Source organism: Canis aureus, chromosome 38 (assembly GCF_053574225.1).
Source record: "Canis aureus isolate CA01 chromosome 38, VMU_Caureus_v.1.0, whole genome shotgun sequence".
NCBI lineage: Eukaryota > Metazoa > Chordata > Mammalia > Carnivora > Canidae > Canis > Canis aureus.
Genome location: NC_135648.1, coordinates 9,812,546 through 9,838,623, shown reverse-complemented (window position 1 = coordinate 9,838,623; position 26,078 = coordinate 9,812,546). Strand labels below are relative to the sequence as shown.

The 26,078-nt window shown below is 36.7% G+C and overlaps 1 long non-coding RNA gene across 1 annotated transcript in view; it reads left to right on the top strand.

The window, feature by feature from the left end:
* The first annotated feature begins 21,418 nt into the window (after positions 1-21,418).
* LOC144307265 (uncharacterized) overlaps positions 21,419-26,078 on the top strand; it is a 16,504-nt gene continuing 11,844 nt past the window's right edge. Inside the window, exon 1 of the long non-coding RNA XR_013374175.1 lies at positions 21,419-21,824. This is a non-coding gene — a long non-coding RNA (uncharacterized LOC144307265). The remainder of the gene's footprint in view (positions 21,825-26,078) is intronic.

The window sequence follows — 26,078 nt, the reverse complement described above, 5'->3', positions numbered from 1 at the left end:
TTCTCCTTAACAACCAACCTGCAGGATGCCCTGCATCTTCCAGGTGAACCAGTTAGATCTAATAATTTGCCTGGTCTCTGTCTCTGCTTGTAGGGATTGGGAATTTCCCTGCTTTCACACTCAATGTAGGTATGTGTCTCTGTAACTGTTTCTGAAAGAGGACAGAACCTTCTGCCCATTCAGAACAAATGTTAGCACTAGTTATTCCGAGGGAGTAGACCAAGGCTGCCCTCCCACTTGGAGGGGAATTAGCAACAAAGGCGGCACCATTTGGGTAGTTGTTCTGGCCCCTCTCCTCAGTCTATAATCACTTCCCTCAATTTTCCTCATTAAGAGGAAGTAAGATGGAAGAACAATGATTGCTCGACTGACCATACAATTTGGTCAACATGTTTGCAACTGTTTCCCATGGACTTCCTTCAAGTTCTGTTTAACCATCCTGCAGAGCTTTCATGCCTTTCTAGTACGCCAGTATTTCAGAGAATGAGTGAAGTTTCACTTGAAATAGAGGGGACTTTAACAAAAATGTTAAGTATTATTTTAAAGTATATTTTCTTTGTGCTGTCCTCATGTTATTATGTGCATGACTTTTGTGACTTTATGTCAGACTTTCTTTTGGATTGGTTGTGAAAGCCACATAAGATTTTTATCTTGAGAATAGAAATAATGGTTCTATGACAGATAGTGCACATCTTAAAGAAATCATATTTTGGGCAGACTGTCCATAGAGACTTATGTATTTGCCGATAATTTAATTCCTTCCTTCTTTCCTTCCCTCCTTTCCTTCTCTTTCTTTCTTAAAAAGTGATGAGCAAATTTGATACCTTTGCATTTTATTTTAAATCCATTTTAGGGGTGATTTTAAGGTAGCTTGCTACTTCAGTGTTTGTTATTGTAACTAATTAATAATTGGGGTTTTGGTTTGGTTTGATTTGGTTTTTCACTACCTACTGTTACAGGCATATTAGTTAAAAATCACTCTGTTTTCATTTTCTATTTCCCTCTTTCTTCCCACCCCAATTTTTTCTAGTCAGTTGGCTTATCCAATTGTAACCAGAGATACACTTGACATATTAGTTACTTGACATATTAATTTTGGCCACTTCTGGTATGCTTTCTTTTGCCAATGAAATTATTGAAATTGAAAAATTGGGTGGGGGTGTCTATGAGAGACGGAAGTCTTTCCCCTGGGCATTAAGTATTAAGCCAGTTTCTCTATCACGTAACAAGAGAGAAGTGTTAAAACCAAAGTTCACGGCATGCAACTGGCAGAAGCAAATAAATGGTTCCCTTTAAAAATTTCACTTCAACGGCAATAAATCTCTAGTTAAGTCTAAAAACAGGATTTTTAAATGGCAAATGAAAAATATATCGATTTCAAGTAGTAGCTGAAATGCATTTCTTTTTTAGGTTTCTTAATTATCCTGTGAAATGTCAAGTGTGCTTCAGGGCAGCTGGTTAACATTGTCTTAGTTCTGCCATAGAATCAAAGGGTTTTTATTGCTGGAGGGAATGCAGAGATTATCATTTTACACATATGGAAACTGAGATCCAGAGAAGTGAAGAGACGGACTTATAGTCCTGAATAAGCAAGGCTAAAAAGTGATTCCTCTTTCTGATGGTCTTTCCACTCTGCTGCAATGCAATAGTGGTGGTGTTCTGAAGGTATAGCTACAAATTCACATACATTTCAAATGTTTTAGATTCAGAGCCATTTCCTTTCCTTTGCAGCTATTTTATATGCATGCTGCTTTTGGTTCCATTTTTCCCTGTTTTGCTAAAGAATGTAGTGGTCTCTCCCTCTGCCTCCATGTAATAGCTAGCCCAACCTAATCTTTAAGTCATGGTATAGACTTAAGGGTTAAGATTATCAATCTTTTTTTTTTTTTTTCAGAGTTCTAATTTCTGAATCCTGTAGCCTGATTCAGTCCTTATCTTATTGGATATTTTCATAGGATTTGACACTCTAATTAACCCTGATTCTGGAAACTCAAACCTTCCAGTCTGGTTTTTCAGGTGTCTGAGGATTATTTCTGCTTCCCCTTCAGTGGCTCCTTTACTATTAGTCCCTTAACATGGAGGCTAATTTTGGTTCTGTTCTTCCTTTTATTCTCTCCCCGGATGATCTTCCTCCTCTACAGCTTCAGGCTGCTAGCTCCATAACTACACCTGTATACCTTTACGTCCTCCACACCGATGTTTTGAACATCCTCCTGGAGCTCTCCAGCTCCCCCTTTGTTGTCAGGCAGCCACTCTACCGTTTAATATCTTCAAAAACAATGCAAAATGTTCACATTTATCAAATGTGTGATTTGGGTTAAAAAAGAAACCTATTCTCTCGAAGTTTCTATTCTCTCACCTATAAAGTGGGTTAAAATGAAATTTAAATGCCAAGAACCCAGCACAGCAATTGAGAAGTTTTGCTTTGTTGTCCATTCTGGAATTTCTTCTCCTATTGTGATCGGTTTTAAAGGACTTTAATATCTTTGGGTTTCCTGCCTTGTTAATTTTCCCCATCCTCACTGGTGTGAGGTGGTATCTCATTGTGGTTTTGATTTGTATTTCCCTGATGGCAAGTGATGCAGAGCATTTTTTCATGTGCATGTTGGCCATGTCTATGTCTTCCTCTGTGAGATTTCTCTTCATGTCTTTTGCCCATTTCATGATTGGATTGTTTGTTTCTTTGGTATTGAGTTTAATAAGTTCTTTATAGATCTTGGAAACTAGCCCTTTATCTGATACGTCATTTGCAAATATCTTCTCCCATTCTGTAGGTTGTCTTTTAGTTTTGTTGACTGTATCCTTTGCTGTGCAAAAGCTTCTTATCTTGATGAAGTCCCAATAGTTCATTTTTGCTTTTGTTTCTTTTGCCTTCGTGGATGTATCTTGCAAGAAGTTACTGTGGCTGAGTTCAAAAAGGGTGTTGCCTGTGTTCTCCTCTAGGATTTTGATGGAATCTTGTCTCACATTTAGATCTTTCATCCATTTTGAGTTTATCTTTGTGTATGGTGAAAGAGAGTGGTCTAGTTTCATTCTTCTGCATGTGGATGTCCTATTTTCCCAGCACCATTTATTGAAGAGACTGTCTTTCTTCCAGTGGATAGTCTTTCCTCCTTTATCGAATATTAGTTGACCATAAAGTTCAGAGTCCACTTCTGGGTTTTCTATTCTGTTCCATTGTTCTATGTGTCTGTTTTTGTGCCAGTACCACACTGTCTTGATGACCACAGCTTTGTAGTACAACCTGAAATCTGGCATTGTGATGCCCCCAGATATGGTTTTCTTTTTTAAAATTCCCCTGGCTATTCGGGGTCTTTTCTTGATGCGGAGAAAAGGGAACCCTCTTACACTGTTGGTGGGAATGTGAAATGGTGCAGCCACTCTGGAAAACTGTGTGGAGGTTCCTCAAAGAGTTAAAAATAGACCTGCCCTACGACCCAGCAATTGCACGGTTGGGGATTTACCCCAAAGATTTAGATGCAATGAAACACCGGGACACCTGCACCCCGATGTTTATAGCAGCAATGTCCACAATAGCCAAACTGTGGAAAGAGCCTCGGTGTCCATCAAAAGGTGAATGGATAAAGAAGATGTGGTCTATGTATACAATGGAATACTCCTCAGCCATTAGAAACGACAAATACCCACCATTTGCTTCGACCTGGATGGAACTGGAGGGCATTATGCTGAGTGAAGTAAGTCAATTGGAGAAGGACAAACATTGTATGTTCTCATTCATTTGGGGAATATAAATAATAGTGAAAGGGAATATAAGGGAAGGGAGAAGAAATGTGTGGGAAATATCAGAAAGAGAGACAGAACATAAAGACTCCTAACTCTGGGAAACAAACTAGGGGTGGTGGAAGGGGAGGGGGGAGGGGGGTGGGGGTGAATGGGTGCCAGGCACTGAGGGGGGCACTTGACGGGATGAGCACTGGGTGTTATTCTGTATGTTGGTAAATTGAACACCAATAAAAAATAAATTTATTATTAAAAAAAATATCTTTGGGTTATACTCTACTCTTCCCCACCTCTCATCTTTGCATCATGTCAGTTCACAAATCCGTTGATGTTCTGTCAAAGAAGCATCTTTCCATTTTGGCCTTCACCCATCCTCAAAGTCTCTATCTTAGTTCTGATCTCATCATGCCTTGGATGGGTCTACTTTCCTCTAGTTTCTTCTATCTATTCATTCTTCAGCATGGTATCAGAGGTATTGGCCTGCCCCACCACCTAACAACATCCTGCTGGCTTCCCAGTGTCTTCAGAATAAAATTATAATTATTATAATTTTCTAGCTAAGCAGTAAATCCCTTCATGATCTGGTCCCTACCTACTATTTCAGCTTTATCTTTTGCCCCTCTCTTCTCTCATGCCACAGTGCACATGAATGGACACACCACACACACACACATGCACACATGCACACACAGACTCCCAATGCGTCTGCCACACCCAAATTCCCTTGATATGCCACTTTATCAAGACTACCTTCAGTATATTATTCCCTCCATTTGTAAGGCTCTCTACTCCAACTGACAAACGCCTAACATTTAAGACACAGGTTTTAAGCACCCATCTATCTTTGGCAGAAGAATTTGTGCTCTTTCCATATTTCTGTATGGACTCTACCCTTTCCAAATTTTGATCTCCAAGGCAAGGGCTATATATTAGTTTTCCTACTTGATACCTACTACTGTGATGGCCACACAATAGACATGTAATAAATAGACAACATAATTATCATTTCCTACTTACTTCTTAACGAAGGTTTCTTTGGATGTTATTTGGAATTTATTTTATAAAAATCCAGGACTGTGATCTGTCTTCCATCTTAGCTTTGAGATTAGATTTAATTTTTAGGAAGACAACATTTTGAGTCAAAATGTCGGGAATAAAAAAAACAACAACAACAAAATCCCACCAGTACGCATTTTGCTCCCCACCCAACCTCAAGCAGATATGGATCATTAAGCAAGACATTCTTCCCTGAGAAGGCAGGTAGATTCTTTTTTCTCCACACAGCACTCCAAGAGCCACTATCAACTGAATGAAGTTGGCAGCTGATGTGGAACCTGCTTGGGATAACAAGTCATTAGAAAACACAGTGTGGATATCAGATGACCTGAAATTCTGGTCCAGCTTTGTTGCTGACAGCTCTAAGATGCATGTGAGATGGCATTTTATGTGATGTCTTCCATTACATAAATATTCAGCAGTTAATTGTCTATTAGTGAATGATGATTACTGAGCTATTTTTGCCTCATTTTCTCTACCCAAGCAATAGGGGAGGTAATTTCCAAGACATTTTTGATGGTTGGCATAAGAATAAATGTAACAAGGAATGTGAATTAACTAGGAGAAAGTTTAAAATCATATAGAAAAAATTGTTTCATTGAGTTAAAATATTATGTACATTGAAGTAGTTAACTTACAGCTGTGTTGTAACAACTAGAAAGGCAAAATATACTAATGTATATTTTCAAATGTATATAAAAAAACACTTGTAAGTATAGTACAAAGAACTTTTTTTCTGAACTAAAAAAATTACCAACAAAATGCGTCATCGTCCTGTAATACTTTGGTGTGTATTTCCTACAAACAAGAACATTCTAGTTCCATAGTACAACCATAATAAATCAAGAAATTCAAAATAATGCGTTACTGCTATCTCATCCTCATTAGATTAGATCCCCATTCAACTTTCACCAAATGTTCGATTATATCCTTTGTGGCAAAAGAGTCCACACTAGATCATACAATGTATTAAATTGTTATGTCTCTTCAGTTGCCTTTGGTCTGGAGGAATTCTACAGTGTTTCTTCAACTTGTATTACCTTGATGCTCAAAGCTTTTAGGCCAGTTATTTTTGTAAACTGGACTTATCTGATGTTTCCTTATGATTATATTTGAGTTAATTCCTCTCATGCAGAAATATAGAAGTGCTGGTATATAGTTTTCATTGTATCCTATCAAATGAGTCATGGTTTCAATTTATCTCATTACTAAAAATACTCATTTTGATCATTTTATCAGTATGGTGACCTCAGGATTATTCACTATAAAGTTATCCTTTTCCTTTTTGCAATTAATAAGTATTTTATGATGAGTTTCATTGAGACTATGACAGTATCTAATTCTTCATGAACATTTTAATTTGCTTATTTACTTATATCAGAATCAACTCGTGGTTTCCTCTTTTGTTTGGTGGATTGCAATATGTCACTGTAATATGTTGTAATTTTTTTTGGGGGGGGGGAGGATACTGATATTATCCCCAAAATTGGCAATTTGGAGCCTCTTTGAGTTGGCTTTGGTATCATTTTATGCATATCTCATTTTTTGAAAATTGCATTATTTCACAGCTCAAAAAAAATGTGTCAGGCTTATCTTGTACTTTTGTTGCCCAAACACTGAATCAATCATTTCTCCAAGGACTTCTGGTTCCAATTAATAAGCACTAAGTAGACTTACTCTCTGGGGGTATTGTTGTTCCCAGGCTCTCAGTGGAAAACACTGGCCTTGAATGTATGAATATTCATACATACGCATTTACAGCTATATTTATGTATATTTATATATACTTTATATTGTGTATATATACTTATAAATATTAGCCCTGTATAGTCTATATTACATCCATATATTTATATTTTATGAATCCATACGTATATAAAATTTGTAATATACATGATATATAGAGAGAATATACACATACATATATATGTGTAATGAATTTGTACATATACCTCCAATTCTTTTTTTTTTTTAATTTTATGTATTTATTCATGAGAGATACAGAGAGAGAGGCAGAGAGAGAGAAGCAGGCTCCATGTAGGGAGCCCGATGTGGGACTCGATCCTGGGTCTCCAGGATCATGCCCTGGTCCAAAGGCAGGCGCCAAACCGCTGAGCCACCCAGGCGTCCCTGTACCTCCAATTCTAACAATAGTGATTGTTCTACTCCTGACGTGTTTTACAGCCAGCTTTTATTGACTTCCAATTACAGCATTTTCAGAAATTTTGCAAATTGGTTGTTAAACCACTGGTAGCTTGAAAATGGCCATTTTGGTAATCTTCACACCACAGAAATTGACAAAGACTCCCATCTTTGGGTGGGTCTGATTCATGTATTTACAGCTGAGACACTCAATCTTGTTTTTGAATACCAGACCAAATTTTCCAGTGACTTGCTAGATATCTTCTCACTGATATTGTTAATATCATTCCATGAGCACCAACTCTAGGATAGATAACCTGATCATCATTTCCCCTAATTCTGCTTCTCTTCCTAATGTTCATCTTATTATAGCTAAGAGGGCACCTTTCCTCCTAGTCCCACAAACAAGGAATAATAGAATCATTTTTTATTTCCCCTTCACCTTAATCTTCCTAAATTTAGCCCCCAGGTTCTGTTGAGTGCATCTCTGACCTGTTTCTTATGACCCTGTTATTCATCAGCACAGGCTTATTTTAGGCTTTTGCTTTTTTTTTCTTGCCTGGTCAGTTGAATGTTTATCTTTCCTAAATATCTTACCTTGACTGAGAGATAGATACAATAATGGAATGCTTTCTCACTTGTCTGAAACATATTCTAAGTGCAAGTTGTCAGTACAGGATGATGTGGTTCCAGAAAACCCGATCAACTATGACTTAAATGGTATAAAATAGTTGCTAAGTTCACAGAAGGCAGTTGGAGGAGAAGTGGTCTCAGGTTTGGTAGAGCTGTCCAATACCATCATTAAAGCCTTTTTTTTATCTGTTCACTCTGCCATCCCCAGTATATTGGCCTCTTTTCTGACACTTGTCATTCTATGGTCACAAAATGGCTGCCAGAGCACCAAACAGTGTATCCTCACACCACAGAGAAGGCATATCACAAGAAAGTATCCTCATTCATCTTTCTTTTTTTCAAGCAACATAGTCTTTCACAGGGGCCCAATTCTACCAAGATTACAAAACATGTATTTATTAATTCAATGAGCATTCATTGAATATTATTTTAAATTTTAGGGTAGGGTGGTTGACAACACAGACAGAAATCCCTGCCCTGAAGGAGCTTATATTCTAATGGTACATCTGTTCTCCATTAGAGGTAATCTAAATCTGAATCAGAGGAGGCCAGAAGACTTTCCAGAATTACCTTAACTTACTTCCTGCCACTCTCCTTTTTCAAAAACAGGAGCTGGGTGTTGATTCTGGTGTGTTTTGATTCTGACCTAAATTATATTTTTCCTGGCTAATATTTCTTAGTTTGTGAAATGAACTTGGGCTTTTTCCTATTTTTAAGTACTAACATTTGCAATACTATTTTTGCATTTTTTGGTTCATTTTGGTTGATTATAGTGTTGAGACTTTTGTAGCCTTGCACTTTAAACAGCCACTCTTCCTTAAATTTAGTGTGTCCCATTTGAAAAGAAACTTATACTTTAAATGGAAACTTTTGCTGTACAACATGGCTTTGGAAAAGTGCCACAGGAATGTTTTTAGATTGTATAGGACTTGGCAATGAAAATAATTGGTTGAAGAATGACATTAAAAAATAATCTTTGGATTTTGACACCTTATAGAAGAAAAGAAAAAAAATGTTATTGTATCACTCTTTCTCCATGATATGGTTTTCTTAAAGGAGAACAGTGTATGTTTAACTAAATAATAACTTACTCCTTAATGTCTATTTTAAAAGGACATTTTATCAGTTTGGATGCTTTGGAACAGCATGTAATAGAAAACACAGACTCTGTCTTAGTCCATTAGGACTGTAATAACAAAATACCACAGACTGGGTGGCTTATAAACAACAGAAATTTATTTCTCATAGTCCTGGAGACTGGAAGTTCAAGATCAATGTGCCAACATGGTCAGGTTCTGGTGAAAATCCTCTTCCGGGTTGCAGACTGATGACTTCTTGCTGTGTCCTCACATGTGGGAGGGACGAAGGAATCTCTCTAGAGTTTCTTTTGGAAGAGCACTAATCCCATTCATGAAGGTTCCTTCCTCATGACCTAATCACCTCCCATAGGTCCCATCTCCAAATACTATCACATTGGGCATTAGAATTTCCATATATGAATTTGACTGGGGAAGGGGCACAAATATTTAGCCAAAGCAGACCCAAAGTGCATTAAGAAATAAATGTATTACTTCACATAACAAGAAATCCGCAGGTTGGGCAGGCCCTAAGCAAAGTGTTCTCCATCATGTAGGCAGGCTGTTAGGGACCCAAGTCCCTTCCATCCCTTGGCACTGCCATCCCAAGACCTGGCTGTGGTGTCAGTCCTCATGGCCTCTCATGGCCTTGGTAGTTCCAGGCATTCTATTCAGATACAACATTGTCAAGGAAAAAACATCTGTTTTTCTGGCTCTTTCTTATGAGTGCAAAACCTTCCTTAAAGGCTCCTAGGAGACCTCCCTTTCATGTGCTATTGGCCAGACTTGGTCACATGCCCATTGCTAAACCAGAGAAAAGAAGTGAGGTTATCATGATTTGCTCTGTCAAATTGGAGCCTACTCCCGAGAGCTGGAGATAGGATCACCTTCTCGTGATGCACATGGTTTTAAGGAGAGCAGATAACTGAATGAAACTGGGTTCTGCCAAGAAGAAAGAAGTTGGAAAGAAAGTGGATACCCAGGAGGCAAAAAAAGTTCTGGGACACCTGCAACAGTAGAAAACTTTCTTCTTAAAGAGTATGGTTACATTTCATCATCTAAGATGCATAGAATTGCTTTCCCCACATGATGTAATTTAATTTCTTATTTTGTTTATTTACTAAAATTACATGAATGTTCCCCAAGCTTCAAGAATAGGACACATACCTCAGTGTATCTCTGTGATAAGTAGTTACCTGGCAGTGTTTTTTTTTTTTTTTCCAACTACATTTCTAAGCATTTTTACTCTTTTAATCTTCGCAGCAATCTTTTAAGGTTAAGTTCCATTTTTATCCTCATTTTATATGTGAGTAAACTAAGGCACAAACTGAATAAATAGTTTGTCCACAGTGACCCAGCTAGTAAATGTATCTTTAACTATTTGGAATTCGGGCAGCAGAGGCATCTAGATATTGGTCAGATCCTTTGCCCTGAAACCAATATTATCAAAGTCTCCTAACTAGACAAACCGAGATTTTTGAAGAGTGCACAATTCCCTTTTGAAGGTTGGAAACATTTTTAAAAGGTGCAATTTAAATTTATTCTTAGGACGGTCTTATTATTAAGATACCCTAATGGCTTTTTAGCTATGAAAATAAAATGTGAAAGATTTTTCTCTGAAATAGAACTTTTCAGATAATTTAGCATCAAGGAGTTACAGTATTAAGTAACCATTGCATTCCATGCTGTAAATATTTGTCAAGTGAGTCCTCCGGGCCAGGGGCCACACCAGGTGTTAAGTATACAGAGCTAAACAACCAAGATGTGGTTCTTGCCCTTGTAGTGCTTACAGCCTAGTGGGAGAGAGAGAAAATAAACTAGTCAGGAAATGTTACAATATCTTAGATGAGACTTTCCTACTATCTAGGTATTTTGCCGGAAGTTCTAAGCCTGAGAAATCACACATTCTATAGAAAGGTGCTAATTTATTGTTCAGACAGGAGAAACAGGGGTTTAATTTAGTGGTGAGTACATATAATGCAAAACAATAAATCAAATAAGGTAATTATTAACTCCAGAGATACAAGTTATGTAAGAAAAGAAATGTGATCATAGAATATTACATGTCTTGGCTCTGTATAGAGTTTACATAATTAGAATACTATAAGCAGTAATCACTGAGAAAATACAAATGTTACTCAAAATACACACAAAAATAGAAAGACAGAACAAAACAGATGAGGAGAGGAAGGGAAGGAGATCAATAGATGGACGAAAGGCAGCCAGAGAGGTGAAAATAGGAGGATGAAAAGGGGAATTATAGTATCGTGGGGACAGCTACAAGGCAGAGCACATGTAAAAGAAAAGGAAAAATCCACTCTTCCCTACCGGGAAGATGATAAAATCTAAAACTGAAAATTTTTTTTAAAAAAATGGTTAAAAACATGCTATTTAGAGATGAGTAGGCAAATACCAAAATAATCAAAATAACTAAGCAGGGACCACTCTATGTAACAAGTCTTATAACCTAATTTAAACTAAATAAACATGAACTTAAAGCCAACAATATGTGACCGTATTTTATAGCTGCTAAGACATTTGAATCACATCAGGATTTTAAATCATTAGAATATTGGGGAGAAGTCATGTTTCATCATCAAAGAGAATCCTCTGTTGTTTTTCGTCTTGGCTAATATCTGAATCTGTGTTATAACCAAGTGTTCCAAGTTTGCTCTTATGAACTATCATGAACCACTGTGTAGGGAGGCCACTTTGAAAACAAGAATAGAAGACCTGAATTACTTAGTAATTCAGTCACTTAGTAACTGTGAAGTAGCTTTCTGCTGCTAGATGAATGGTTTAGCAATGTCAGTACATTGGTCAAAAGAAAATTAGGTTAGCTAGAATTGTATTGTTTTGACCATATATTTTCAACAGTGTCTAACAGCAAAACTTAAAGTAAATATATATGAAGCGAATTTCATGTCATCAAAAATCTGAAGTGTAATTGTGATTAAAGTTTAGCACATGACCTCCAACCCTCAACTGCAATAATCTGTCTCTGTGTCTCCTTTAACTTCATTCAATTACCTCAGTTGGTTTTTGTTGCCTGAAATGTTATCTAAGTGCTCAGCAGGGATCCACATTTGTTCAGTTTCAGTTCCCATGGATTGGTGCAAAGAAACTTTAGGGTGGTGGTGGGAAGTTGTTTTCACGAAGGGCTATTCTAGATGAAGAGCTGAATTCTGCAGGAGGATCATGCCAGGGCGAGTTTCAATCCAATACTTGTGCCATCCATACTCACAGAATCCCACTTGGCCACCCACCCAAGTGGACACTGTTTTGATTCAGAAGTCATTTTAGAGGCCCTTTTAAGAAATTACTTGTCAAAATGTAGTTATATAAATCCTTGAAAATAGCTAATAAAACCACTAACAATGACAGCTAACTTGTATAAGGCATTTCTGAAGAAATATAATTCTACTTTTAAATTAGTCCCTCTTGCCAGTATATTGAAATGCTTGGAATTTTAAGTAAATCATCCTTAGGATCCCTTAACAATTTTGTACAGATGGAGGGCCACGTGGGTGAATATCTTGCATGCATGGGGATGAGATCCAGATGGTGAGAATGTAGAAAGGGTTGTTTGAAACGTGTTAGAAGAGAGTCCTGAAACATCAAACACTGTGATTGTAAGCAATGGAAATAACTGTCCTAAACTCTAAAACAATGCAAAAATATGAGGATGTCAAAAACCCATGGTATCTTCATTTAGGTTTTCTGGATTGAAAATATTAGTATTTTCTATCAAGAAGAGACTGGCTTGAATATATAAATATATTCATAAAAACATGCATATTAAAAACATATGCATGTAATATATTACATGTACACTATATGTTACACCTTTATGTTATTAAAATAAGTATTACATATATTACATTATATATGTGCATATGTAGATTTGTGTGTATATTTATATGCAAATAGGTTTTTTGGAAGACAGATGTCACTATAAATTATAGAAAATGTTCATTATTAAAACTTTATTTCCTGATTCTTTTAATGCCACTACCAAAGCTACAAAATATAAAAATAAAAAGGATCATTATTTTTTAAACAGATGCAAAAAATATTCTCTGGGGAAATACAACCAGACTGATGTTTTGTCTGCACCAATTTTTTCGCAAACTCTCTGGCATTGCTTGACAAGCTTGGCTTGCTTCCCTTACATGTTCAACATCAATACCTATGGGCAACTACATATGTGTTCACATAAGGCTAAAGGCTATGTCAAACATCTGCAAATATGGATGTGTAATTATTTCTATGTGGCATATACCAGCTGCCTTATTTTCCCAAAATACAAAGTTCTTTCAGAAATAGAGATTTTTCTTATGTTCCCCATGATACACACATAGAAAATAGTACAGAATTTTCATGGTACTGTTTCATGACATTATATATATGTACATAAAACTGGACATTAGCTTTCAGGAGATGAGCTTTCTCTTGAGATTTTACATTTTAATTTCTTAGCTGTCATCATGCATTTGTTGCAGAAACAACTTTCCTCTTAAATAAACAAGTATTAGCTATGTCATCTTAGGTCTGTGAGGTTTTAGGAAGATATTTACTATGTAGATTTGGAATAAGGTGGTGTCCTTTATGTCAGATGACTTAGCACTTCTGTAACTCAACGGTAATACCCACTATTTAGACATAAGTTCATTTAGACATACTGTTAAGAAAAAGAGTGTAGCATGAAGTTGGACACTGTTGTTACATCATGGACAAAATGGAGCAAAGACTTAAACATAATAGCCAAACTATAAAATTCTAGAAGAAAATATAGGAGAAATATTCATGACACTTCTTTTTTTTTTTAATTTATTTATGAGAGACACAGAGAGACAGAGACATAAGCAGAGGGAGAAACAGGCTCCCTGTGGGGAGCCCCATGCGGGATTCAATCCCAGGACCCCAGGATCACAGCCTGAGCCGAAGGCAGATGCTCAACCACTGAGCCACTCAGGCATCCTTCTTCATGACATTTTATTTAGCAGTGGATTCTTGCACATCCAAAGAATAGGCAACAAAGCCAAATATAGATAAATTGGACTATATCAAAATGTAAAACTTCTGTACATCAAAGGACACAACAAAGTGAAAAGACAACATATGGAATAGGAGAAAATATCTGCAAATATATATCTCAGAAGCAATTAATATCTACAACATATAAAGACCTATACTCAACAACAAGAACAATAAAAATTGGAAAAAGAGCTTAAAGTAGACATTTCTCAGAGAAGATCTACAAATGGTCAACAAACACATGAAAAGTTATATAACATCACTAGTCATTCAGGATATAAATCAAAACAGTGACCAATCACTATATACCCATCAAGATGGCTCCTATCAGAAGGAAAGCTTGTGTTGTCAAAGATGTGAAGAAATTGGACCCTATGTGCATTGTTGGTGTAAATGTAAAATGGTGCAGCTGCTGTGGAAAACAGCATGACAGTTCCTCAGAAAACTAAAATAGAGTTACTCTGTGACCCAGTGATTCTCCTTCTGCATCAAGAGCAGGGTCTCAGATATTTGTACATCCCCATTCCTAGTGGCATTGTTTACAGTAGTCAACAGGTGAGGCAACTCAAATATCTCTTGATGGACGAATAGATAAACAAAATGTGGGATATATGTATGATGGGATATTAAAAGGAGGAAAAGTCTAACATATGCTACAACATGGATGAAGCTTGAGGACATTTTACTAAGTAAAGTAGGTCAGTCATGAAACATAAAATAATTGTATCATTCCTCTCCAGTGAGGCATCTAGGATAATCAGACTCCCAGAAACGGACAATAGAATGGTGGTTTTCCCAGGGGTGGGAGGGAAGGTTATAGGGAGTTGTTAATGTATATATAGCTTCAATTTTGCAAGGTGAAAAAGTTCTGGAGATGGGTTGCACAACAGTGTGAATATGCTTAACACTGTTGAACACAGAAATGATTAAGATGGTAAATGTTACATTATTTTACCACTTTTTTGTAAACCAGTGTAACAAAATGCAATCAGATACAGTGAAAAAACGCTTTCCAAGGGAGTGATTATCTCTGCCTATAATTACTGCTGCATTTGGGGGGACAGAGGCTGTGATAAGCATTTCAAAGGAGAGATGTGGTGTGTTTCCAGGGAAAACAGAAAAGAATACAATGGGGGAAAAAACTGTCATGTCACCTTGGGAGTCAGTTGAGCTAGGGTTTGACCATACTAAGTAAGAATTACCATGTTGAGCCAAGGTCGCTGAATGTTCTGGGTTCCTGGGTCCTTTATGTTAAGGAGAGGCAAATATGTAAACTATACCCATAAGATCTAAGATCATTTTGAAGCTGAATTGATGTGAGTTTGCCGAGTTCCCAACACACAGCCTAGAACAAAGAAAGTACTAATGTATGGATCCTAGTACTGCTCTTCAAACCAAAATGTTTTTGCTGCAAATAAAAATTGTTTTGAACTTTTGGACCCACCTGTGTGGCTCAGTTGGTTAAGCATTTGACTCTTGACTTCAGTTCAGGTCATGATCTCAGGGTCATGAGAGGGAGCCCCAGGCAGGCTCCCTGCTCAGCGGGGAGTCTGCTCCTCCCTCTCCCTCTGCCCCTCCCCTTGCTCACACCCATGCACTCCCCCTCTCGCCATGAGATAAATAAATAAATCTTTTTTAAAAATTGTTTTGAACTTTGGAAAATAAGGCAATAATATACCAGAATTTATATTTAATAGAATTTTATGCATAAGCTATTGAATCAATAAATTAGTGATGAGTCTAAAAAAGTGTAAGTCCATCTCTATTAGATAACTTCCTTAAATAATAGTTTCTTTCCCTAATCAAATAAACTACTCACAGAGAACGAAGTCTAAGGAGTTCCACATTTATTTATGCACAAAGGATAAACAAGAAATTCAGAAATGTTATAAATCTTAAATTAGTGCATACTGAAAGTTATAAAAGTTAATAATGAAAATCTGCACATTAAGCTAAAAAGAAAAATTGATCTCTCCTCTGTAACTGTTCAGAACTCAACTCCAAGGTCTTTGTTTCCTGCCCCCACTGTTATGAAAGAGCCAGAGACATCAGGCATCCTCTTCCTGTGAAATTCTTAATAATTATTGAAGTATCTTTTATTAGGTTCCTTGTAAAACATAACATTTGATTACTGAACTACTGTTTATATCACTTAGGGCCATTGGTTGGGTGCTTATTGTGGATTCTGTAAGAGAAGGTGTATTTGCAAACAGATCATAGATAATATCCAGCCTCTAGTTGGGAGGGAAAATGAGAGCTGTATCTTTTCTGTACATATTTAAGATTACTCATTTCTTTATCCTTGTACTTGATGAAAATAAGAATGTGATAAAGATCAAAGTCACTCAAAAGGAATTTTTAAAGATATCAATTTTTCACACTGGACTTTCTCTGTAGTTCTTATATAATGCAAGATCTCTCATTTGTATACATCACAATTCACTTTGACTAAGATGTCCTGGGGAAGAGATTAATTTAATTAAAATATTATCGGGGCATGACTGCTAAACATATGGTTTTAGTGGCTGACAAGACACTCTGCAGAGGCTGAAATAACCACACCATTAAATCACACATGGACTGATATATTTGCTCATGGCTACATCTGTAAGCAAAAATGTAAACATCTGAAAACATAAAGGTGACATTCTTGAAACACAAAACTTCTTTCACTGAGAATGTACACTTTCCAAAGTTAATACTGAGGCATCTTTGATTACTACCAGACCACACTGAATGAGAAAGCGAAGTCGTCAAGCCAAGCCTTTGTTTACAGAGCATAATCTAATTACCTAAGGATCAGTGTGGGAAAATAGGCCAGGATCTGACTTGACATCAATGCACTTTTAATATTTCAGACAATCTATTTTACATTCTGCCTTGGAGTGTGTCTTGACCAAAAAATGCTTTTGCATAGTAGCACAGAAATCAAGTTTGCCATCACTACTGTGAATGTATACACATAGCGCATTCACAAATAAAATTGCCTACTTCCTACATGGTTTTCTAAGACATATTCATTATGTGTGTGAGCCTCTGAATTCAAGTAGAGTCTTGGCATCAGGAAGACTTCTCAAAGCCAATATGGAGATTAAGTACACCATGCTTGTTTTATATATGAATTGCAAGCATTTAATAAAGTTCCTGCCTACCTTCTGCACATTTACGTAGGAAGCCAAGAGAATAGGTTGATATTGTGAAGTCCCATTATCAGGGAAAGGACCAAGGCATCGCTCTAGGGTTCAGCATTTGTTTGGACTTCCAACAATATTGTTTTCATTATAGTGAGCTTAAATCAGCATTAGCGGCCTTTCTATCAAAGAAATTAGTTCTTACGTGAATGGCCTATAAATAAAAATTGTTATATAGTGGAATAATAGGAGCATATAATGAAACTTGATTTCCAGCCAAACAAACATATGGACATTAAAAATTTTTAAAAAAGGAAAATGTGCACTATATGGGTCCCATGTGGGATGATTGAAGTCATCCACTAACATGTGTGTCTGGATTCTATCCATTTAGGAGCACAAGATCCTTTCAGGCAGGGGACTGCTCTTACTGTCTAGAGGTGTTGGATGTGAGAAGATGTGGTTTCCTGTGGGGAGAAAAAAGGGTGAGGCAAAGTTTTCAACAGTTACCACAGTTTTGTTCAACACATTCTATTGGATAATGGGATACTAAGATTCAAGACATAGGCAGTACTAACAATTACAACATTCACTGCTACCTCAAAGCAAGTAATGTAATGATGCCTCTGTTTTGTATGAAGGGTTATCCTGCACATACCTGCATGATTTTAGTTATCTATATCAGGACTCCTCTTAATTTCATACATTGACTTATAGACATTCATTCATTCATTCAAAACCTTTATTGTACACCTACCATTAAGACAACCTCCTAATAAATAAAAAAAATGTCACTTCATATTATCTCCACTAAACTAGTCTATTCATTCATATAATCCTAGTAACAATACCTAGTAACATATACCTCCAAGCTTCCCTAGTTTTTTGTGATAGTATAAAGTCCCAAAATAATGAATTGAATTATAGTTGAATAACCCACTTGACCTTTCTATGAACTTTAAAATCAATGAAACTCTAGTTGAATATAATAAGAGAAAGCACTTTTTTAGTTTTTTTTTCTTTTAACACCTAAAGCTGTATCTATCTATATGGGTTCACAGAAAATGCTATAAAGAAAGTAATGCTGTGTTAACTGAATATTTTGAACATAGAGGAAATTAGTGGTTAAAATAACATAAAAAATCAGGTCAGCACAAATGAATATGTACACCCATCTGAAATTTCCAACTGCAACTGAGGTTAAGAAAATTTTGAGCGAGCTACTACATACTAAATAAATCATCAGTGGAATAAAATACATATTTTATAAGCTTCAAATTTCATTATTTTATATTTTCTTTCCAATATAACAGAAAATTATCTTTTTTTCAAGTAACATTATTTTGGGGATTTTATTGGCCATGCTGTAGCTCCCTTTTTTTTCCCCTAAGCTGTAGCTCTTAACAAAGACTCAGACCTCGTGTGTGGGAGAAAAAAATTGGGTAGGGAAAAGCTTACTACAATTACTAAAGATTTTGTCAGCACATTTCATTGGATAATAGAATACTGTGCTTCACAACATTGGCAGTATTAGTAATTACAACATATGGCTTTATCTCAGAACAGTGGTGTTGCCTCCATTTTATATAGTTATATTAGTTATCTTACTGCTGGGTCCAGTTTGACCATAAACTTTCTACTATTCTTTTCTCTGTCTTCTCTCTTCCCTTTAGTTTTGTTTTATATATATATATTTTTTTGTCTCCCACCCTCTGCCAAGATTTCAATTTAGACTTCTCTTCCTACAGGGAGCTTGGCAGCACCAAGATTGAGCTTTCTGGGTTTTCTCATGACACCCTTTACTTCCTCCTTCTTTTCACCTGTGTTGCAATTCCTTGCTTAATATTCTGTGCACCTGCCCAGCCTCCCCTCCCCACCCCCAATGTGTGCTGTATTAGGGGCAGAACTATCTCATCTATTACTTTCTCCCCAGAATCGATCACAATCCTTAATACAAAAGGTGCTCAACATGTATTTACTGAATGGATGAACTAATGACTGAATGAAAAATGAATGAATAGATGTATGAATGAGAATCTGTAGACCTAGCTTCTAGATAATGCTGTTTGTATGGCCTTTGGGAAATCACTCACATTTCTGCCTTAGCTTCCTCAAGTTCAAAATGAGAACGGTAGGCAAGACAATTTCTAAAATCTTGACAGACCTCCGTGTATTTGATTCTGTGATGAACCCTTCAGAGTAATCCTCCCTTCAGAATACCCTTTTTTTTTAACCGAAGGAATGTTCTGAATTTCATGTGTCATATTGAGAAAGAATTGCTTCCATAAGCAAATTTGTAGCAAATAACCCAAATATAGAGGTTTGGTTTATTTTTTTTAGCTTTTGAGGCAAAGTCTTGAACTGTTGCAGGCTTTGTACATACTATCTGCTATACAATATTGAGACTATCACAGAAAAATCAAATAGTAGTTAATTAAATAAAATAGGGTCCTATTTGACCTATATCCACACAGATAAGTAACAATGTAAACCTTATCTCATTTAATTTTTTCATTAAGCCATTTCAAAAATAAACTTAGTATAAAACAAGACAACTGGAATGTAAAAATGAAAGTATAAGCTCATTACCATTATCTAAAATAATGTTAAATCTAAAAATGTTTTAGTCATTGCCTATATGAATTCAAACAGAAATTAAAGAAGGGAAAGAGATGAATATGGCAGATGTTATATTGAGTATAGAGTGAAGGACCTTTAGAAGGTGTTCAAATATGTGTGGATGATGTACTGATGAGGGTCTGGCCCAGGCAATTAGTCCATCAGAATTATTACCCTTTTTATTTGCATCTTAACTGCTCTGTTCCTGGTCCATCCAAGAAGACTGTCAGATAATAATAGCTAGCATTCATTCAGAGATTACTACGTGTCAGGAATCATGACATGAAATGTATTATTATTTCCAGTTTATACGTTAGGAAATTATAAAATAAATGGGAGCACAGAGAATCAAATACAGGCTGTCTGAATAAAACCCAAACAGGTGGTTACTGTGTGCATTGCCTCTGCTACCTGCTTGCTCTGATTATACTTCCAGCAGTCAACATAGTTTCTGGCACATAGTAAGTGCTCAGTTTATATTTGTTGAATTAATAAATGAGTAAATAGATGAAAAGATGGGATTCTAGAAGTATAAGAAGAGGCCAGAAATGTAAAGATGGTTTGGGTAATTGGTCAAGACACCAATGAAGTTATCTTTATCAGAGATATCAGAGAAGCACCATTTTTCAGTTTAGAAAAAGCGTATTGTGGGATGCCTGGGTGGCTCAGAGGTTAAGAGTCTGCCTTTGGCTCAGGGTGTGATCCTGGGGTCCTGGGATAGCGTCCCACATTGGGCTCCCTGCATGGAGCCTGCCTCTCCCTCTGCCTATGTCTCTGCCTCTCTCTGTGTCTCTCATGAATAAATAAATAAAATCTTAAAAAAAAAATAAGGATATTGTCATGGAAGTGCATTTGTGACTTGCAGTATGGAGTGTGTGTTTTCTTGTGCTAGCACAAATAATCATCTTAAAATGATAAAGTCTAACCTTAAAAGTGAGATTTAGGTATTATATTCCAATTTATAGCCAAACTAAATGTGACGGAATATAAACTCCTGACAAGGTAGGATTATAATGGAAATCTTGGCAGTTCTTCAAGTATGCTTCTAGAATACATCATCATATTTTAACTCTTCATATTTAGGCCTGGAATAAAGTTAAATTACAGTATTTTCCCCACAGTCATTTAATCTAATAATTATAATTTAATCTGTTCAGTTGTTCATCTTGATATGATCACTGGGCTTTTCTTTACTCACCAGACAGTAATCAGTGGGTTGCAAAAGATTCATTAAGATAAAATATTTTTAATTGGGGGGGGAAAAAAAAAAGGTCACACTTTTTCCACTATCATTAAACACTTGTCAAACAATGACTCCAAATGGGAAAAGACAATTTGATGTACTAAGAAATCTTTAGGTCCTGGTTTGAAACATATGGAAAAATATAAACTGGACTCTGAAGCTTACTACACTATAGTTGTGTGTTTGTATGGTTTTCATAATGCAGTTGTAAAAGAATCACTGCTGGAAAACTCTGATATTACTAGTTCCTTTGTATATCTTTCTGGACCTAAGAATTGGCAATGTCAGTAAATTAGTGAAATGTGCCATGGAAATAGCCTAGAGGAAACAGAATTTATATATGCGTGCATATTGAAACTACGTGTTTTTAAACAAGTATAGAAAAATCCTTAGAATTATCAAGGCATAACTTTAAAATGAAACTGTTCATGATTAATGATAGACCTAGGGTTTTACACAATTTTGAAAGATTTCCTATGAAATGTATCAGAGTAAAAATTCATTGTATAGCAGCACAACTATGACCCAAATGCTTAAGTTGACACACGTTCAAATTCTTTAATGTATTTGCATATGAACTAATTATTGTTTTCATTTATTGTTATTTGAAAACATCATTAAAATATAAACAGAACTATAATATCAAGATGGAAATTAGGTGAAAATAACTTTTCACTCTCTCTGATTTCAAATTATAGAAGCCAAATTCCCTAAACTGTGTATTTCAGAAGTAAGTTCTCCTAAGTTTCATTGTTTTTCAATGATTTGTACTCAATATGAGTAATATTTACTTGATACAGAGAGAAAACTGAGTTGACCTTCAAGAACTTAAAAAAAAGTGGGTATTTTGTGGTAAGACTCCTAGATGTTTCAAATTCTGTTCTGTCTTCCTGTTCATAAAAGAAGGTTACATACCCTTCCCACAATGAAATGTGGATACTAATGATGTTCATCACTTATAGGCCTGGTCCTTGGAATGTGGCGTAAGATCTTTCATGATGTTTTCCCTGTTGACATGACAGGAAGTGAAGATATTCATAATGATAAAGCCACAAAGTTAGAAGAATCCTGAATCCCTGAATTTTTACTTAGAAGAATACCACCGAGGAGAACTCATTCAGCCTATATAAGACTATGGCATGAGTGGTAAGTATGATTTTTATCATATTATCCACTGAGATTTGGAGATGGCTGATAATAACAGCCTAGTTTTAATTACCTTAACATACAGAAAAGTTTGTATCGGGTGGGATTGATGGTGAAACAAAAACCTAAATTATAGGGCATTGGTATAGCAGTTGGGCATGAGCTTTGCAGAAACAAAGGACAGGATGGCTAGAAATTCTTAGCCTTCTTGAGCTATAAAATCCAGTTACATTTAGAACCCAAAGAATAAAGATGGGATTTTTGAGGCACATTGGTTCAGTAAAACTTTTCCATTTCAGAAAGTGACTAATAGCTGTCAAAGGAAGAGACCATCACTTACTACTGAAACAAAAAAGCAAACAAAGCCCTGAATTCATTGCTTATGAAGAAGAGGAGAGCTATGCTTGTAAGATATATATAGTCCATGAGCAGAGATTGGCTTCAGATACACAGGATTTGGGGAAGCCAGGACCTGAAAGTCTTTCAGAAACAGAAGTTGGAGGTTAATCTTCAGTTATAATATTGAGACTGTTGTTGCCTGGCTTTCAGAAGGGTGTTCACTGGAGTGAGGGTGTTGTTGATTGGTTTTCAAAGTATGATTACAGATGCAAAGTTGTCATTGATTACGTAGGATGGATTAAAACCAGTTCAAGTTTTTATTCCTTGCTATGGCCAGAAAACAATTCATCTTTTTCTAGGGGATTAAGGACTTTTCATTTTGGGGCTAAGATGAAATTTTTAAAATATATTTTTCTCACTCATGGTTTTCTGTAGTCCTAAAATAATCACTCTGGAGCTGAGAGACAAAGTCATCAGAAAGAAGAAGTGAAGTAAAACCATCTAAGGACTTTATCTGGAAAAGAACATTAGGTATGATTATTGACAAGTTTCACTAAATTAGAACCAACTGGATATAGGTCAAATAGGTCAAAAGCCTACTACTAAGTTTTTGAAGGAACTCTATTGCCAGAGATCCATGAACAAGGACTTTCATGAACCCTAGGCCTCCAACTTTTCATGACCACAATGTTGGCATGTACCCCAATGTCCACCTTCAATAAATTAAAGGAGAAAAATAGGCCACAAAGAACACACTGGAGCAAGGGCCATGGAGAGGTTTAGATCTTGAGAGAGCTCTTCAGTATCACAATATGGCTTCAGAATTATAGGGTAGAAAGGGGCAATCAAGTTACAACTTGGAAGCATTTGAATTCACTGGGTAGAGAGGATTAACATCCCAGGATATTTTAGATTGCTCAACTTGGAGTCCTAAAGGAACTTCATCCATGTTCAGTTGTAGTTGCTGAAGGAATCCCAGTTCTACCCAGGCACTGGAGTGACAATAATAAATGGGGGTGTGAGTGGGGAGATGGCTTTCAGATTTAATGATTGTGAAGTTACATCGTACTGCATTTTAACTTAGAGCAAGGAAATTTGTACTACAATTATGCCCTGCAGATTTGATAACAAAATAAACATTATACTCAAATTTGAGGCATCTCTACATTGACTTACTATGTACAACCACAGAGAATCCATTATTATATCCTTTTGTTTTGTGCCTTTGCTCTGGTAAGCTATATTGAACTACAAATCTCAACATAATTTGAAATAAGGAATAGAGTAATGATAGTGTGCATCCCAGGAGAGAATCAAGTCTGGAGTTAGTTTGATTAGTACAAGCCTTGACCATGTCAGCACACTCTGGTAACAAAATCTAAACTACATGTTACAGAAAGAGGTGCATAAACAAGAGGGGTTAGGACGTCATGAGGACAGGAGCTGGGCTATCATGAGGAAATCTGTGTGTGTGTGTGTGTGTGTGTGTGTGTGTGTGTGTGTGTGTAGTGGTGGCTAGTCATACCTCTTTAGGTTTAATGGTTAAGAAATGAAAGTACCAGAGAATGTTCAGAAGGAACTGCTTTTCCCTTTGCATCCTGGTTCTGTAAAATACTTCTGCTAGCATAGCCATATGGGCAGCTTGCCCATCTCTTACTCACTCTTGAAGGAGATTGAGTTATCTGATTGGTGGATGACAACCATGGATGGTATTTGTGAAATGAATGGAACTGATCCACTAATGGCGGTGAGCCCCAAATCAACTTGAGGCAGGAATTCTACTCTAGATCTGGATGTTCCCATAGGCAGGCTAGCCCAAGGACTCAGGTTGAAAAGGAAAAGCAAGTCTCTTTCATCAAGAGATCTAAAGTCATGTTATCCAATTGGCCTTATCAGAAATAAAGCTGAAATCCAATCATGAAATGGGCAAAAGACATGAACAGAAATCTCACAGAGGAAGACATACATATGGCCAACAAGCACATGAGCAAATGCTCTGCATCACTGGCCATCAGGGAAATAAAAATCAAAACCACATTGAGATACCACCTCACACCAGTGAGAATGGGGAAAATCAACAAGGCAGGAAACCACAAATGTTGGAGAGGATGTGGAGATAGGGGAACCCTCTTGCACTGTTGGTGGGAATGTGAACTGGTGCAGCCACTCCTGGAAAACTGTGCGGAGGTTCCTCAAAGAGTTAAAAACAGACCTGCCCTACGACCCAGCAATTGCACTGCTGGGGATTTACCCCAAAGATTCAGATGCAATGAAACGCCGGGACACGTGCACCCCGATGTTTATAGCAGCAATGTCCACAATAGCCAAACTGTGGAAGGAGCCTCGGTGTCCATCGGAAGATGAGTGGATAAAGAAGATGTGGTCTATGTATACAATGGAATATTCCTCAGCCTTTAGAAACAACAAATACCCACCATTTGCTTCGACGTGGATGGAACTGGAGGGTATTATGCTGAGTGAAATAAGTCAATCGGAGAAGGACAAACATTATATGGTCTCATTCATTTGGGGAATATAAAAAGTAGTGACAGGGAATAAAGGGGAAAGGAGAAAAAATGAGTGGGAAATATCAGAAAGGGAGACAGAACATGAAAGACTCCTAACTCTGGGAAACGAACTAGGGGTGGTGGAAGGGGAGGTGGGCGGGGGGTGGGGGTGACTGGGTGACAGGCACTGAGGGGGGCATTTGATGGGACGAGCATTGGGTGTTATTCTATATGTTGGCAAATTGAGCACCAATAAAAAATAAATTAATATAAAAAAAAGAAAGAAAGCTGATATTTTCATCTCCATCTGGGTCTGATTTCTCAAATGTATCTGAACATGAGAGGGGAAGAAAAGAATATTATTTACTGCTTCTCTGAACATCAACCCTCCTCCCTATGAATCCCGTGTTACTGCCTTAGCTTGGGATGACTGACACCAAAAAGCCTTTCTTTTATGACAAACAAATCCCTGACTTACAAGTAGACTTAACCCTAATTTACATTTTCCATAAAGTGAGATACACCTAGGTGGTAACTCTGGGTCCATCGTGATCTGAGCATGGGCACAATAAGCCATCTTCCCTGAACTTGTTTTCTCTCTGGCAGGACTGTACTTATCCTCAAATGATACCTACTTTAAAAAGCAGCTAGTACCAGGCCCAGTACAATAGGTGTTCAACAATAGATTATTCTTTTTAGTATTAGTAAATAACTTCTTAAGCAAAAGCAAATTTTTGAGATCATGTGTCACAGTGTCTAGGACATCATAGTTGGTAAATACTAATTCCTCTTAGTTCAGTCTTTGCCCCTGAAGAATGAGTAATAGAATCCAAACTAAAGAAGTTCTGCTTTATTTGTTAAATAAAAAAAAGTGCCATGTAAAAATCTTATAAAGGAACATCTGTCAAGTGAAAGTCATACATCTTTACTTGGGAAGGTTCTAGTTTGTGCTCCATTATTTATGGTACAGGTTTAAGATCATGTTGGGTGGCCCAGCTGTTCCTCCTGTGTTTTAAGAATGTCGGGCACTGCATACTTCCTAAATCCAAAAGCAATAGCTCTTTCCCTTATGATTCAGCTCAAGATGGAGTTAGAGTTGGTTGGACAAAAAGTTGAGTAGGGCCATAAACCAAAGCTGGGCTTTTCTTCTTCTAGTTTGCATGCTTTCTGTGGTTTACAATGTGATTGGTAACCAGGAAAGCTCCATATAACCAGTTCACTGCATCTGGGTTAAGATGTATGCAAAATTATAAACATTGGCAACAGCCTCAGTGGAGGAGAGGCACCATGTTTATTCAAGAATATGGCATGATAGTAATCCAACTTCTGGCATATGATTTATTTTTTAAGGCCAAAAATCAAATGACCCACGTTAGAAGGCTTTTATTGAAGCCTCAGGCATGTAGTG